Source organism: Anser cygnoides, chromosome 2, assembly GCF_040182565.1.
Source record: "Anser cygnoides isolate HZ-2024a breed goose chromosome 2, Taihu_goose_T2T_genome, whole genome shotgun sequence".
In the NCBI taxonomy this organism is placed as follows: domain Eukaryota; kingdom Metazoa; phylum Chordata; class Aves; order Anseriformes; family Anatidae; genus Anser; species Anser cygnoides.
The window spans coordinates 79,798,813-79,811,579 of record NC_089874.1 but is presented as its reverse complement, the minus strand read 5'-3'; positions in this window follow the sequence as shown (position 1 = coordinate 79,811,579).

The following is a 12,767-nucleotide window of genomic DNA, read 5'->3' as shown; positions in this document are numbered from 1 at the left end:
GACCTTTTCACAGATAGCCGTGGCAAATTGAATTTCTATGCCCATAAAATAAATAAATAAATAAATCAGAAACCAAAACTAAAAAATAATGCTACAGAGATGAAGGAGAATGACTTTTCTCTATTCCTGATGGCATCTATTCCCAGCTTCTTCAAGATGCTGCAGTCTCACCAGTAAACTTTTGCAGGAGGAACAGACTCACATTCTGTTTTCTGCCCTCAATTTGGCAGATCATGATTAGCTCTAAAGAATCCTCTCTGCCTTTATCTTCTATGTTAATATATCATAAAGCAGTAGCACAGCAACTTGATGAGAGTTATACATGTCCATCTGCCTGAAAGAGAATGTAACAAAGCGGAATTTGGGTCAAAGTAGGAAGAAGAGGAAGAGTAAATTTTGTCTTTCCTCAGTGGTTGCAAGGATACCACCAGGAAGCATGTTTCTTCATGTACTTCAATTGACTTGCTTCTGATCTATTAGTACTTCATGGATAATAAAAGAACCCTAAGGAAGGAGCCTTATAATTACTAGTTTCGTAAAGAAAAGCTTTACCCCTTCCTTAAAATAGATTTAGCATAGCTGATGATACAATCTTGTTACAATCCCACACAAAGACATACTGAAAACAGGGAGAAGCACTGGGGAGTCACAAAGTCTTGGAGCACAACCCAGCAAGCAGTGGATGATAAACACAAGATAGCATCACATAAACTGCAAAAGTGATGCAAATCCACATACCCACAAAATTATTTTACAGTGATAAATAGATCTTTGAGTTTCATAAACCTTTTTGATTGCCACAGACTACTTTGTAGTTCTGTAGATTTTTCACTTCTCTTTGGAACTGCAAGTCAAGAGGTCATTAAAAAGTTCAGCAAGTTAAAAGGCATCTTTTTTTTATCTGGGCATTTCAGAAGAAATAGTCAATAACAGCAAGTCACAGTTGGCTGCTCTGCCTGCTTTTGTGATGTGATGTGATTTCAAGCATATTACTTCCAACAACTAGTACCCACAATGAAAAGGAGTGGCCAAGAGACCAAAAGAAACCACTGAGAAAACCTGACAATGGAAGGACCCTGCATGTGAGACATGCTAGTGACACATGAGGGTTAAGCTCAGTTCAGAAGACTGGGTGAACTGCTGGAAGAATATTGCTGACAACCTCAAGAAGCCCTGTTTAAAAGACAACTAGCCAGATGTAACCCTCAGCTCTCTTCCTTAACCGTCAGAGTTAGGTCTGACATTTCCCCACATTCAACCTCTGAGAAAATCCTAATAAAACCGAATGAGAGAAACATGAGAGAACAGATGTTGCTACTGAGCCCTTATCTACACAGATAGCCTACGTGCTTGACAGTGGCAAAAGTTTGTTAGTACAAAAGAAACAGAAAGTTATTTGATTTAGCTCTGAGGCTAGATGAATTTCAATATACAGTCTTAGATCAACATTGCTTCAGGAACCAACTTTGTTAAGTGTAACTGATTTTTTGAGACGAAGGTCCCAGAGACTAATAAAAGCTTCAAAAATGTAAGTGATTAGATAAAAAGCTCATTAAAACAAAAGACAAATAGCCTGCATAAGTAGCAAAACTGTTCAGGATGATCATATATTTTGGTTTTAATTCCCAATGGAGAAGTACTTTACAGTAAGCAGCTGGAAGATATGAGGATATAAGGGAAAGAATAATAGAGAGGCATTGGGAATAATGCTTATATTTTTTCCTTATGGCAGTGAAGTTCCATAGTCAGCACTGAAGAAAGTGACTTTTCTATGATTATGTGTCATTATTCTGAGAAGCAAAATAAATCAGCTTATGCCAGGTTGCATTCTGCTGTGGCTGGGCTGCCTCAGGTGCCTGTGTGAGCTCTCCTTACATTGCTGATGGTGGAAACCCACGTAAAACCACAGACAAGTAATTGTCTTTAAAGCAACTCCAGGCATCTTGAAGAGCTTAAAATAAATTTATGTCCTTCATCAAATTAATCCTGATGATGTTAACCTATGCTCAGAGGACAAAATATCCATTACTCATATTCCTGTCCTTGCCCCAGTGCTCTTATTGTGACCATTTATGTGGCTGAAACTTTCATACAGGCATATCCAACTCTGTTTTTGCATGATATCCCGAAAGAAAAAGGGTTGTGATTAATTCACAGCAAAGTAAGCCTATTAAAGTGTCAAAGGTTGAGAAATAAGAAATACTTGTACACTCATCAAAATGTTTTTAGTTGTGATGTTATAGTTTAAAAAGAGATTAATTGAAAAGAATTATTTATAGTGACTGTTTTCAGATAGCCTGATCGTAATTTAACTTGCTTATATAGGGTGCTTTGGGGGTGAGATGATGGGAAGCTGATTAATAAAAAGCACAGCTGTCTCTCTGATAACATGCAGTTTCTTTTAGGAATCATTGCTGTATTTATATTTGGTTTCATCACTATTAACAATGATTAGGAAAAAATCTGCAGTACCTATGATTAAAATAAAATTTATAGGACATTTTTAAGTAGTGCACATAGACATTATTTTTAGCTTAGTAGTTTATGAAATTGTGTTAGTGTTTGCTGATATTACACATGGAATGTAGCTCTGAACATTAAACGATAAAATATTTCTCTCTTAGATGACTACCTGTCTGCTTGCCTTTATAAGGCAGATTAGAAAACCACTTATATTTACTGTGTTTATATCTTTGTGATAATAACATTTCCCATGAGGGAAGTTTTGAATTCTCTGCAGGAATTTAATTTGTGGGTGATAAATACAGAAAATGAAGTGTCAGATCAATCCCTAAACTTTCTTGCAGATAAAGGGTAAACTGGTATGCAAAGTTTTGTGAAAGTGACTGTCATATTAATATGGAAAATGTTTGTATACTCTTGACTTTCCTGTCATTATCACTGTTGTCCAAAGCTATATAGGCCTTCAGCATTAAAAGGTAATTGAAGGGTTTGTTTGTTTGTTTGTTTTTTAAATTAACAGCATGCTAAGTCAAACAACTCAGATACTCAAAGAGGTAACCAATTTTCCTCAAGTAAAAATAATCATTTATTTTATTTTATTTTTTATTTTTAACTATTAACTGTCACAGATTTCTTACTGTCACGGATTTGTTATTTTTAATTGCTGTACTTTCCCCACCTTTATAAAACCACCCAATTAAATCCACAGCATCTTGTTCCCCACTGCAGCAGTATAAACTCAAAACAGATCTTATGAATCCGAAGAAAGACAATGTTAGATAAAACATCAAAACAAAATTTACATGAGATAATGAATTACATTTGATTCACTATTGTTTGTTTAGCTGTCTTAATCCTGTGAAAACTGGTTGTTAAGGAAAAAGTTCTAACATGCTGTTTTTTTCAGGTATTGTATCCTAGCAAGCTAGGAACAATTACAGTGCAGTCATGTCTTGTATTCTGATGTTACACAAAACTTGATTAATCTATGTTTTTATTATTATTATTATTATTATTATTATTATTATTATTATTATTATTATTACGTTGAAGTCTTGCAAAAAGAAAACTGTTTCTGGCTTCCAGAAGAGCAAAGAGTTTGTTTTTGGATTGAATACAAGGGACTGCCTTTCCTCTGAACTGTTGCACATCATATTAAGTAGCACTGACCTGTTTCAGAAGATTTCACACTAGATGACTCTCCAAGGTCTTAACTATTAAATAGCCTCTGGCAGGTTCATAATGATGGCTATTACCACTATGGGCAGATTAAACTCAGGCAGCTGCCTGAGTATACTTCTGGTATCTACCCGACCTCAGCAGTGCTGTGTGCATCCTGCTCTAAGTGGCTGCTTACAAGCCTTGCTGACAACACCAGCAACTGAAATTGCTGTTATTTTTGTCAACTGCCAGCATATACATCCTATTGCACAAATACATAGACATGAAAGATTCTACTTTGTAGACTAAGAATAGTAACTTTGCTGTAATTAGCCTACAATTTCAGAGCTAATGGCTGCATGAGGTAAATGTTGGCCCTTCAAAACCAAGCCTCCATTTCTATGTCTATCTTCTAAGTAACAGATATTTTCCTTTTTTTAAACCCAGACTGAAAGATATCAGAAAGGAATTATGTGATACAAACATTATCCTGTCAAAGCACATAATGGAACCCATGGCACTCATGCTGTTTCTCTCTTCCCTGAATTCTTAAGGTCCCTAATGATACCCCTTAGGAGTAGAAACTGCAGGTCCCTCCTCTACCACTGGCAAGAAACCAGTGATTTCAGTAGCTGCATCTGGTGAGAATCTCAAATTTCATTAAAAGCAGGATCACTTTTGGTTTTCTAAAGAAAATATTATTATCTGAATTAAAAATAATAATAATAATAATAAAAAGAGAGAGAAAGAGAGAGAAATAAACACTGTTGTTGATGCACTGCTCTTTATCCCAAGGATTTCCAAAAGCATTCTGTAAAGTTACCTTCAAAGAACATGGTAACAATTCACTGTGAGTTTTTGTTACACCATCTCACAAAGCAGTTCACAAAACAATCAAAATATGAGTCAGCGAGTAAAACTGATTGTCTCTCTTACTTCTGAGTTACTTTTCTGGATTCTATGAAATTATGGCAACATCCCAAGAAAATATGTTCTGAGGTAGATTCATAGAAATTAATTTTTCTAATGTAAGAATTCAACTGAAATTAACAAAACAGCATCAGAACATAAATGTTTTGAAAAAGCAGTGTTTTGAAAAAACACTCTACTTTCTACAAGGAAAAAAGTAAGTGAAAGTGTTATCAACAGTAACTGTAATACTTTACTGGAAAAATAAAAACTGAAAAAAAGAAAAAAAAGCTATCCAGACGTTTTCTGAGGTCACCATGAAAGCATAATTTGTCATTGGATTTAAAGCTGATGTTCACTTAGAGTTACTCAGGACTATTATTTGACCATGTTTAGCATCAGTGAATAAAGGACAGTTCCATTCAGTAACATATATTATGTGTATGAACAGTCATTCATATGAATTTCTTTTTTCCTGAAGCTGAGAAAATTGCAAAAAACAAACAAACAAAAAAATACACATTTGGATAGAACAAGGAATGGAAATCAAGTTCTGTCATACTAAAAATAAAACAATTTCACAAGGTTGTAAAACAATCCATCCAAAGCAAGTGGTGAAATGACAACAATAGTTAGAAAATAATTTTAAATAGATCAAAAGTAAAAAAAAAAAAAAAAAAAAAGACAGAAATGATGAGGTAAAAAGTTTAGTGAGTTAAGTGGTCTATCTAGATGTGATAAACATACAGATTTGAGGTTGTGTGACATTCTGATTAAGGTATGATAGATCACAACCCAGGTAAGCTTGTTTTACCTAGATTAAGAGGTAACTGAAAATGTATCCCATAAGGTACCCATCATAAGGAAATATCATGAGAAGGCAGTAATTACCTTGTGGCTGACAAGGGCAGTAACATACCTGGTATTATTCAAAACTTCAACCAAAAATAAATTAAATAAAAATAAATTGTTGAGATTCAAAAAAAATGATGTAGCAGGAAACAGGGAGGCATCCATCCTGAACAATTTGGGTTAACTTGGGCCAAGCCACTGACATCAAAGTATTCATCCAGCAAAGAAGCTGCATACAGCACAGTTACAGAACTGGTGAGTGCTCCTGGAAGAGCTTTTGGAGCCATGTGGAGGGGTTCCTTGCCTGCTTTAGCCCAGTCTTTCTCAAAATTGTTGCTGCCAATTAACTGCTACATGTTGTTTCTTACTTGATGTGGGAGGAAACAGAATTGACAGCTGTGTTTAATATATGAACAGTGGAGTACTGGATAGAAATTAGGAGATAATCATTTCTCTGCATAGGGTATATACCACATACAGTTTCTGTATTTTTAACAAAGGCGGAAGGAACACAGAAATTAGAGTAAAGGAGTATTGGCAGTGCTTTCCAGTGAAAGACTTTAAAACATTAATTTGCTTACTTCATCAAAAAAAATAGGCAGACAGAAATTGTGATTTCTTAAACTGCATTTTGGATGTGTTTGTTTTCTCCTTCCAGTTTGAATTTATTTTAGAAGTTCTTTCCCTGCAGACAACAAATTGAATAATTCTTCAAGAACTGCATTGGGTTGTTTATAACATTTTTGCTAATTTATCAGCATGTTTCTTCTAACACCAAAAATTGATTTTCTTCTTTATAGTAAAAAAATGTTAATGAAATATTTATGAAAAACTTCACAGATACTGTTCTCATTTCAGGCTCAAGCATTCTGATCTCAGTTGTAAGATGACAGTACATAAAGATATGTGATAATATCTGAACAGCATCTTTGACTTCTAAAAAAATTTCACAGATGACCCCCCTGCCCCCAACTCCCCAAAAAACTCTTAAGTTGAAGATTATTAAATTTCTTAATGTTGCAGGAAAACTCATATTTATATCTAGATGGTGATCTAACAGCAACTTAAAAATCTTTCCTATAAACTTCTTTTCTCTATAGACTTATCAATAGAAATTCACTATAAACTTCTTTTCTGTAGTTTCCTGTAGACATATTCCTACATGAGAATTCAACTCATGTAAAGACAAAAATCTAACAAAGCAGCCTTTCCTCTATGCTGTCCTGCTATCAGTCCTCAGATAGCAGGTTCTCTCCGCTTCCTACTATTGTTTGACCTTTGAGTATCAGAAAAAGTATACATCAAAATAATAACAGCCTAATGACGGATATAGTCTCTATGTTACGTCTCCAAAATAAAGCTTCCTGGCTGCATTTTTATTCAAAAGACTGGGGGCACAGTGTCTTCTATCTAGTAGAGCCTATCTGCTGGATATTAGGAAAAAGTCACTCGTTTTGGATTTAAGCAATGCAAATTCCTTGAAATATGACATATGTCTGGCATCTATTTTAGAAAAAAACACACACACACATACCAAAAAAAAAAAAAATCACCACACGTATTTGTGGAAAAAGCTGGAGAGTTCTTACATTTCTTACATGGATGTAAATGGTCTGAGAGGATGCTGAATTATGAGTCAAAAACAACAACAAACAAAATAATACCCTATTTATGTATTTATGCCAAGACACTCAACATTTATTTTATTCAAAATAAATAAAAACAGTGTGTTAATACAAATATAGAGTAAGAAGAATGGTTGGTGGAACAAGATTTTGAATAAATTTGGTGTTGAAACTGGATAAACGTTTGAATGATTATTTCCTGGAATCATTCATCAAGATAGGTAACTTTAAAGTCATCCAAATGAATCCCACTGGAAAAATACAATTTTAACTGATGTATACTCTCATGTAAGTCATCTCAATCACATCACACCATTGTGAAAATTATCAGGAAATGAAAGCTGACCAGGAAAACTACAGAAACAGAAACGTATATTCTAAAATGATTGCGATTATAAGCTGCAAAAAAGTATCCCAATTCACTCTTTGCATAAGTATACTAGCTACAACTATTTTTGTGAACACACTAAATCTCTCAATTTCAGATCTGGACAGTAAATCCTTCAATAGCCTAATATTTCAGCAATGATACCTTGCTGGTGGTGCAGCATTGAAAGAAAGCAGTTTGAAGTGAACTCTGTGAGGGATTCTTTGTAAGTATGTTCACCTTGCATTTTGGATTTGATATGGCCTTTAATTCCTGTCCTAAACTAAAATATTGCTGCAGAGCTAATAAAAATGTATGGATGAAATAAATTATCCTTGTGTGTAGAATATAAATCAATTTGTAAAGCTCTTTGAGATGCTTAGGGGTGAAATATATCATACAAAATTATCACACTGTTGTATGAGCATCAGCTCTTCTTTCTATGTTATTCCCATAAGCTATCCATAATAGCATCACCTTCTGATCAGACAATGGCAGTGTATGTTAGACTGAACTACAGGATGTCTTTTACCTCAGAAGAGGGTGAGATCAACTTTTTTTTTTCAAGAGTATGGTTTGATTTAAAGTTGTAGTTTGGATTAATGGCAAAATAATAGCATGCTATTTTGGTTTATGATAAAAACAAAACAAACAAACAACAACACCAACAACAAAAACACAAAACACACACAAATGAACCAGATAGCATACAGATACAGGAAAAAAATACAAAATAAGACATTGTAATATGTCTTATAGAGTATTTTAGACTTCTGTTCAAATGGAGTATCAACATACCAGTAGACGTCAACAGAAACACAGTCAGGAGATTGAGGACAGGGATTATACCCCTCTATTAAACACTTTTGGGACCACATCTAGATACTGCATCCAGTTTTGGACCCCCAGTACAGGAAAGGCATTAATGAACTAGAAAAAGTTCAGAGCTGCAGTACTTTCCCCGTGAGAAGATGCTGACGGACCAGGCCTTGTTTGGCCTGGAGAAGAGATGACTTTGAGGGGACCTGATGGAAGCCTGCCCCTACCAAGCAAGACCACAGAGCTGGTCTACCAGTGTGGTGCACAGTGGAAGGCCAAGGCACAGAAGGCCGAAGTTGAACAAAGGAAGGTTCTGAAAAGATAGAACTTTTCTCCATAGTTAAAATATTCAAATATTGGAACAGGTTTCCCAGTGAGGCTGTACAGTCTCCATCCTTAGAGACTTTCAAAGACTGACTAGCTGAAGCCCTTGGAAACTTGGCATGAATTCAGTCTTTATCCAGCTTTGAAAAGGAGGCTGGACCATAAACCTCCAAAGGTCCCTTCCCGCTGCAACAGTTCTATGCTAATGGCACTGCAGGCACAGCACTGTGATTTGCCAAGAGGCCCAGATATCCCCACTGCCAGGGTATTTGATTCCTTCAAGCTGTCCTGACATTTGCCAGTCAGACCGCAAAGTAAAGGTTATCAGGGATGTGAGATGTTCTGTCGTAGTCTGAGAGTACCTGATGGAGATCAGAGAAGAACCCTAAAAAAAAAATCCTTAGGTTAAGGAATAATAAGAAAAGACAGACTGCATTTTTCTCTTTGAAAAAACGCACACACACACAAAAACAATCATTCAGACATGACAACAAAAACTAAGCGTAAAACATGAAAGCAGTTCAACTTAGACTGGAAGAATATTCAAGTATATAAAGTTATTTTTTAAAACAGTCATCAAGGGCTTCAATGATAGAGATTTCTCACACTAACTCTGCACATCTGACAACTGGGCGTTTAAAGAACTCTCTTAAAAAGATATATCTATATCTATCTATATATCTCTATATAATTTATATCTATCTCTATATACATATTGAAATACTCTCAGAGAGAGAGAGAACTTGTCTCAAATCTTTTACTCAGTAATGTACAAGATACTGAATTATTTTGAGTCCTGGGCATCTTGGCTTTGTGAAGATTTCAGAAAATTAAATGTGGAAACTTTTTTTTTTTTTTTTTAATTTTCTGGGGTATGATCATAGATTAATTCCCCTAAAATAACAGCTCAAAAAAACGATTCCATCTTCAAAGAAATAAGATGGTGATCTAGGTCATGAATATCTGAACAAACCAAATGGAATTTGACTAGATTTGCAAAAAAAAACCACACTTCTTTTCACATCTGCCTTCCATAGCTTCATGACTGATCCAGAGTCACCAGGACCCATAGCCTCTGTGCAAAGGATTTCCAGTTCTGCTTAATCCCAAACCACATAGTTCTGACACCTCCTTTGCAATACCTTTGGTGTACAGATGACCCTATACTGAATCCGTCAATCTGCTTAACAAAAAAAAAAAAAAAAAAAAAAAAAAAGATGACTTCTCTTTGTAGGGTTATTTTTTGCTGGTGGAATGAGCTGACTAGCCTGAGTTTAGGTTATGATTTCCAGCACCTGTCCAGGAGTGCTGGGAGAAGACGGAAAGTGAGGGCAGAATGGATCTGTTTCCTCCACCGTCATTGGTGGTGTGTCAGATCCATCTGGCCATCTCAACTGACTACACCTAAACTGATTTAAAATATAGGTTTAAGGAACAGCTAATCCTGAGTGCCAGCTGCTTTGGGACATATGACTCCATCCACACACACAGTAGCCTACTCTAGCCATCAAACCTCTCTCTTTTGAGCAATGCTCAGATAAATACATCATTGCATTTACATATATTATTTTAACAAGCACTCATGCTATGTTCTTCTCTTTGTACACCAAGTTCACCATATTGTATTACTCACAGAATTTCAGCAAACTAGCTTATTTGGATGGAAATTAAACATGATATTGGCATCTGACCATTGGCCTCACAATTGTCTCTTTCCATTCTGGGCAAAGACATTTGTATCTACTGACCCAATTACTAATGTCAACATGCCTATATGCATACCTTCAGATTTTGAGAGATATCTTTCTGCTTGGAAGAAAGGCAAAGGTTCTTTGCAAACGTACCTGTTCTTTTGCAAATGTACCTATTTTTGTTGTGTCAGCCCTGCCTTTTTATTACAGCCTGAAATCATAACACAATTTGATCAGCTTCTTTATGGACTTTTCTCTTTTTACTTTTCTGTCACACACATACAAAAAAAAAAAAATCAGTTTTTTTTTGTTTTTTTTTTTTTTTTGCCTATTTGCTCATTTCTGGAGTAGAAAACAGACTCTGACGGTACATCTAAAGCAGCCAGGGAAAACATTCTTCACAAAGACAAATCTAATTTGTCAAGTTAGCTAAATTTTGCAGCCTCATTTTTTTTTGTTGGGAAAATGTCTCTTAAGAGTAAGCAAGTTCATGTTTTTCAGACAGGCTCTTCTTACTCAAACATATTATGCCATTGTAATAATGGTGTTCAGTTGTTAAGTTATTCTCTAATTAGAAATGCTTGGCATTATAGAAGCATTTATTTCTAAAACAGGAAAGATAACAGATGACATGATGATTTTAACCATATTGTAGTTTCAAACTGTACTGCTGAAAAAGATGCTTTATGGATTGTGAAACTAACCTGTTGTTGTTATTATCACTGTTATTATTATTATTATTATTGTTATTATTTGTCTGGGTTTGATTTTAGCTGATTAATTTTATGAAGACATGAAAGGTACGTGATGATATTAAGCATTGTCCTGGTTTTGGTATATGGGCTAGATAGTCTAAATTTTTTGCAAGAAGTATTTAGACTTTAAAATAATAGTACTTAATAATAATAATAGTCATAATAGAGGTGTTTTTTTTTTTTAATAATGTTCCTTAAGCATTATTTAGCCTAAACAACTACTCTTTCAAATTATTATATTATTTAAGATTTGTAAACTTTTCTAATCCTTATTCCAAAAAGATATTTAAGCACAAATCCTAAATGAATCTCCTAGCACTTAAATTCATCATTGGCTTAGGAGTAAAATACTGATTTCATTTAAATGAAAATGCTCTGGAGGTTAAAATCAGCTGGACCAATATTTTAATGACAGTCTCCTACATATTTCCTTCACCAATGTCAAGTAAAGTAGATTATTGTTTCCTTTATTAATTAATAAAAGCCTTTCATGTACTTAATGATGCAAATATTGGCTCATAGTAAAAAATATCCTGTCACTTGAAAAGATATCAGTGTTGTTATCCAGTCAGTAATAAGCCCTGACAATTTTCTGTTGCAGTAATAATTGAAGGTATTGAAACCTATTTAATCTGTTCCTTGATTCAAACATTCCGAGAAATCTGACTATAATTTTTAGTTAGCACACTACTGATTTTTTAGGGAGCCTAGTCAACATGCTATTTTTTCTGTAGGGCTCTTATTTACACTGCTGTTAAGCAGGATAATAGCACTGATTCTATCATAAGCTCCACAAGCCTGCCTGTAAGGATATGGTATCATTGCCATTCCACTGATCTCTGTGATGAAGTGTTGACAACAGTAATGAACTAGGTCAGAAGCTAGGTTGGAGGTTGGTTGGTTTTGGGGGGATGAGGGGAGAGGGTTGGTTTGGTTTGGTTTTCAAGTTTTTGTTTGTTTGCTTGTGCTTTTTGTTTGTTTGTTTGTTTAGGATTCTAATTATTATTGAGGACTAGATAATGTATTCAAGGAAATGGAGGTAAATGTACAGCCACACAGTTCTAAGTGGTCTTCCTTGACCTTTACAACATATCCGGAACGAAGTACTTTGATCTCAGTCCAACAAAGCACCTAAACATGCGCTTAACCTTCCTCTCTGCCAGGGCTTACAGGATTTCACAGAAGATGGAAGTTGATCTTCTGCATCAACATCTTGAGGGCCTCATCACATGAACTGTCCCTACAGGCTCATCTATTAACCAAGTTCACAAAGAATCCAGATCTTCTAGAATGAAAATAGTTAATACCATTCATTCCACAGTAATTAGTGTAGGATATTAGTACCTTTAATAAACAACATTCCCAAATCAAAAGCTTTTTTTGGACTTCATTCCAACACATTTAAAAATAGACTACATAGTTAAAAGAAATGCCAATAAGAAATTAAATTAAACACATAATTGCTATTAACAGAATATAGTTATGCTTGTTTCTTGCCATGTACCAGATTGCATGCATAGTTAGCTAATAATTTACAAATGAGCAATTATCCAACACTAAGGAATGAGAAAGAGACAGATAAGTTCAAATGTAATATATTGTCATTAAATGGTTTAAAATACAGGAAAAAAAAAAGACAAAGAAAAATTGCTGATCTGTATAGGATTTGGTTTTAAACACTTCCATGGAGAAAAATGTCAGTGGGAAAATAAAAAATAAAAATATAAATGTAACATTCTTTGCAGTTTTTTTTTTTTTTTTTTTAACAGTACTAGAGATTCTGAGAGGAGATTTTCAGACA